The following is a 5,787-nucleotide window of genomic DNA, read 5'->3' as shown; positions in this document are numbered from 1 at the left end:
TATACAGACTTATTAAAAAGTCCAGATGAGAAGTTTAACTTGCTTTTCTATTCCCGGCACTTTTAACTTAACGCATGCAAAAAAAAATTCAGTACCTGGTTACAGTTGCGCATTGACAAATTATAATCTTTCGATTAAATGATCTTAAATCTATATGGTCTTTATTTTAAAAGTTATAAAATCTAAATGTAAAGTGATCTAAAATGTTCAATATAAATGAGTATTTTCGCTGTGAAATGAATCTAAGGTCGTCTAAAAGTGTATACATGTGTATTTGACCCGACTACTCACTACATAGTAAACTATTCATTATGTACCTATAAGGGGGGTCTGAGCGGGACTCGGGATTGTCGAGGCGTATTTTTTGTAAACGTGACACATGAAAGTCAAATTATGAGGGAGGGTAGGAGGGGTACTGATCCTGAAATCCCGAGCTTAAAAACACGAAATCCCGAAATCCCGGGCTTAAAAAACACGAAATCCAGAGGTCCCGAAATTCGAAAAAAGAATTATCGTATCCCGAAAGGATCAATCCCGAAATCCAGAGCTTAAAAACACCCGATCCCGCAGTCCCGATAAAGGTCCTATCCTCCCTCAAATTATTGTGCCGTGAAAACGCGAAATGAAGTTTAGCGGGACATGGGAAATTACAAAAATAGCAGAATTGTTCACTTACATAGTGTACGCGGGATGGCATCATGCGAGAATCTAAAAAAAATAAGTAGTAACTAAGCGGGATCCGTGAACAGAACCCCCAATGAGACCCCCATTAGTTGTGGCTTATTTTGGTCTTTTTAGTTAGTTTCTTTCCCCTACATTACTTGACCGTTTTTGTAAAACAACAGCACTCGAGGTCTTACAGTATTTTACCAAGAAATGCACAAAATATTCAAAAAGAAGGCCTAGAAAATTTAAATATTGGTATGCACACATACTCCCCTATCAGCACAGACAATTATATTTTTGTAAAGGCGCCAAACTCGTTTCTAATATTTATAATAGAACCGAAAAGAAAATGGAAATGGAAATGGGGAATGTATCAAAGAGATAACAACACAGTGGCGGATCCAAAGGGGGGGGGGGGGGGTTCCGGGGGTGCGCAACCCCCCTTTATTTTTGCCGATCAATGCATTTGTATCGGGACATATGTTTTGCACCCCCCCTTGCACCCCCCCTTTGCCCTGGGTTAGCACCCCCCCTTTCGAAAATTCCTGCATCCGCCCCTGCAACATGACCAAAGAGCAGATAACAGCCATAGGTCACCGATGGGTCTTCATTGCAACGAGAAAATCCCGCAACCTGAGACTGGGGTGGATCTAGTCATATAAAGGAGGGGTTCCTAACCCAGGACAATTTTTTTTTTTTGGGGGGGGGGGTGTCCAACTACATGTCCCCATTCAAATGCATTGATCGTCCAATAAAGAAAGGGGGTTCCAACATGTCCAACCTTCAGCCCCCGCCCCTGGATCCGTGCCTGTGAGGCATGCTTTAGCTTGCCATTAAACAAAAATGTATACTAGTTGAGTGATAATGGACGTCATACTAAACTCTTCAATATAAAAAAAAGAAACTAAAATAAAAATCATACAAAGGTCACAAAGGCCATAACTTCTGGCTCCTGAATTAGGAAAAGTGCAAAATGCAGTGAGGATAAAAGCCTTTACTGTAAATTCCTGAAATTACAATTATATAAATCATCTCACATCTTTGTGCATTTCTTGAAATTGGTCATATTAATAAATGCATGCAATATTTTCAGAAAATTACAATATATATAGGCTTTTAAAAGTCAATCTTGTGCATGATTATCAATGATTATACTCGCACAATTAACACATGTGGTTCTCAAAACTCAAAGGTGTCTATGCTATTTATGACAACATTTTAATCAAGTATAAATTTACAAAATATGTTTAGAACTATATGATTTTTAGGTTTTTAAGCATAGATATAGTAGGTCAGGATCTGCGAACTCTCACTGACTGACTGAGCACATGAATTCAACACTAGTTTTTTGGTGATGTTGGTGTTGCTTAGTGTTTTGTTTTGTTTTTCTTTTCTGCATCTTATGTTTTGCCTTGGCATTGTCAGTTTCTCTTTCATTGCCTTTGTTTTTTTTTGTTATGTTAAATAACAAGTCACAAGAGAGAAAAAACAAAAAAAATATGTGAAAAAATGGCTTAGTTCAGTATATATTAAGGACAGAGATAACAAATAGCTAAATAAGAAAAAAGAAAAAAGAAAATTCCTTTTCTATGTACAGTCAATTGTCTGATAATCTAGAAGATAGCCTGATTTGGTCTAATTCTCCTGAATTCTAGCAGGTACTTTATTCCAACTTTTTTAATTCAAACAAACCATGTCTTAGATAGTCTTGGAATTAGAATACATTAATCATAAAATTTTCATAATACTTTGGTGAATTATCTATTGATATAATCATGATAATTAAGCTCCTTTTTAATTTTTAGGGATTTTAAATTTTTAATTTAAAGTTAGGGATTTTATTCATAAAAGCGGGGATTTTCCAGTACGTATACTATTAATAATGCTTTGAGCAATTTTCATGAAACTTGGTGAATTATTTTTGTATAACATAAACATGATAATTTTCCTTTTAATTTAAAAAAAAATCTGATTTATGTCATTGTACTATCATGACTTGGGATTAGGATAGTCTCAAGAATGCTTTCACAAATTTTTATGAAACTTTGGTGAATTGTTTTTATATCTTGACAAACTCCCTTTTTATTGTTATGACCCAAAGTGGAGGGGGCATAATGTTTAACACTTGTCAGATCGTTTGTCCGTCTGTCCCAAAGTTGTTTTTTGTTCTCTTACAGTACTTTAGCTTGCCTCAACCAAATTCAATTAAACTTTTACAAAAGCTTGTTATCACAATTCTCATATCAAGTTTGAATTTTGGTGATGTCAGTGTTACTGTACTAGAGTATCAGAGTTATGCCCCTTTAGAAATGGGGAAAATATGCTGAATTTTTGGTTTCCTGTTCTCTAAAATTTAGTTTGTCTCAATCAAATGTTATGAAATCAATACACAATGCTTATCATCACAAAATACAGATTAAGTTTGAATTTTGGTAGTGTCTCTTTTACTAAATTCTATAGTTATGTTCTTTAAAAATGGAAAAAAATGTTTCGGCCTTCTAACTTAAGTTTCCCTCAACCAAATTTTATTAAACTTTAAAAAAATACTTTTTATCACAATTTTAATCAGATCAATTTCAAATTTTGGTAGTAAAACTTTTACCGTTCTTCAGTTATGTTCCTTTAAAACTTTGAATAATATGCAAGCTGGAGTATCATTCCCTATTTATCATGTATATTTTTTTATAAGATGCAGAGTTAAGGAACCTTAGTTGTTGCAAAATTATTTTAAAATTGTCCATTTTCAAAAACTTTGAAAGGTTTTAGAAATTTATGGATTTGTTAAAAAAATCACAGCCTTAAACTTATAGTCACTTGAGATATATATCTATAAATGGAGCCAAATTATATACATGTTTTATGTCAATAAATACCACTGTTTGTGCATGTTTTGTTTTTTTTGGAGGGCAGGGGTCTTATTTGCACAGTGCTCATAGTTTTTTAGTCGATCATTAAAATTCATTTAAAGCTTAAAGACCAGCTATAAGGGCAAGAAACTTATCAAGCACTCATGGTTTAGATTTTTATTAAACACACATTAATATACATAATGTACATTAAACAGAAAAAAATATTGATGCAAGATGTCATTCAACTTTTACTCTTTTATATATAGGACAAGAACTATAGAAGATACAGAGAAATTATATACAGCAGAAATGATAGGCAATGTAAAATTTGCAGAAGCCAACTAAACCTAAATGGTAAGGCACCTTTTAATTTTAAAAAAGTTATTGAACTTGAAAGATGATTACTAGTATCATGATTACTATAAAAATTAAAAGATGTGGTATATTAAATATGAAAACTATCATGGCTTTGAGAAAGCAATTGTAGGCCTGTTACGACCTTCAATAATGAGAAAATCCATACCCTATACTATAGTCAAAGTAGGCAGCTATAAAAGACCTAAAGATGAAACATTGAAACAATCCAAACTGTAAAACTAATCATGGTAATTGCCTAGTTTATAACAAAATAAACTACAAAAAATAAATATGACCGGTATGAAACAACAACAACAACAACCACTAAATTTTAGTGTCAGACTAAACTGACAAAAGCTACAGGCTCTGAACTTTGGACAAGCACAATAGGAATATGGCAAGGTTATATAAAAATAAGATGTGGTATGATTGCCAATAAGACAACTCTCCACCAGACAACCAATGATGTAAATTTCCTGCAAACAGGGACTTGACCTCTGTAAATCAACTAATTTTTCGTGAATACTTTATTTGGCATTTTATACTTTCTAGTCTACATCGCAGTTATTTATTTTTCTCGAGTTCAAGTTTACTTAATGTATTTTAATAAGGAAAGATACACATGAAAAACATTTATTGCTGTTTCTCTCTCCATTTATAACATTTTATTTGTTTATTTTGTGTATTTATAGGTGATCAGACATCTTGGTTTTCATGATCAATAGGTCATTACTGAAGAGGAAACTTATAGTTGAAATTTATTTACATAGTGCATAATTGGATTAATTTGAAATGGAATGTGTGCTTTCCTGCAAAAAAGAAATAGGAAATTTCAACAATTATCACATGATAATGACCATAAACAAAATGGAGTTCTATCATAGATACACAAAAACACTATTGCATAAAAGCAACAACATATCTTAATCAAAAGAAAGGAGAATGCTGAACAAATACTATTTTGTTGTTGAAAAAAGGAACACCAGTTTTATCCACTCATTTACATCGCTCCCTCATATCAAATATACAGAATAAGATCATTGAAGAACAATTTGCAAAAATGATTTCTCTTAGAATTGAAGGGAATTGTTTAGTGAATGGAATAATGTATTCACTGAATTCTTACGTAGTGGATTGAATAACTGTACACAAGCTGAAACAGAAGAAATTCTTATTTAAAATAACACGAAAAGTGTTTATTTTATTATTTAATCTGCAAATATATAAACAAATTCTTTAGAACACCACAAATGGTATGACATTCAAATTGGTTGCTTATTGATGTATCGCATTGAAACAATTACAAAGAAAATAGAAGCATTTGCTCCAAAAAAAATTATAAATCAAAGTTAAATTTATAAAAAAAGTATAAACGATACCTAGATCTAAACAGTCAGACTGTATTATTTTCAATGTCATTAAAATGTTGAGTCAAACATTTATTAAAGTTTTAAATATCATTTGCATCAATTATACAGTCTTGTTATTATTATATTCATACTGTTTGTATACATGGTGTAGTGAAGAAATGTTCAACAAGTAAAAATAAGGGAAAACATTTCCTTAAGGGAAATTTGATCTTCAGAAATTTCCTTAGAGGAAATTTGAAGAACAATGATTTCCCTAGAGGAAATTTGTTGTCTTGAATTTTCCTCCAAGGAAAAGTGTTTGTCAAAAATTTCCTCACAGGAAAAAGTATTTCCTCCAAGGAAAATTTGAAGCTACAAATTTCCTCACAGGAAAAAGTATTTCCTCCAAGGAAAATTTGAAGCTGCAAATTTCCTCAAAGGAAAAAGAATTTCCTCTAAGGAAAAAGAATTTCCTCTAAGGAAATAGAATTTCCTCAAAGGAAATAATTATGCAGCAAATTCCCTAAGGGAAATCTTTTTCCCTTGAGGAAAAAACAATTTCCCTT

General features: G+C 32.1%; 1 long non-coding RNA gene across 1 annotated transcript; it reads left to right on the top strand.

Annotated features, from left to right (window-relative positions):
• Positions 1-548: 548 nt before the first annotated feature.
• On the top strand, positions 549-5,343 carry LOC143058449 (uncharacterized). Its single transcript, XR_012973066.1, has 3 exons — positions 549-921; positions 3,782-3,869; positions 4,565-5,343. It is a non-coding gene; the product is annotated as an uncharacterized LOC143058449 (long non-coding RNA).
• Positions 5,344-5,787: the final 444 nt, after the last annotated feature.

Source organism: Mytilus galloprovincialis, chromosome 14 (assembly GCF_965363235.1).
Source record: "Mytilus galloprovincialis chromosome 14, xbMytGall1.hap1.1, whole genome shotgun sequence".
Lineage (NCBI taxonomy): Eukaryota > Metazoa > Mollusca > Bivalvia > Mytilida > Mytilidae > Mytilus > Mytilus galloprovincialis.
Note: the sequence above shows the minus strand (reverse complement) of the source record. Positions and strands in the feature narration are given on the sequence as shown.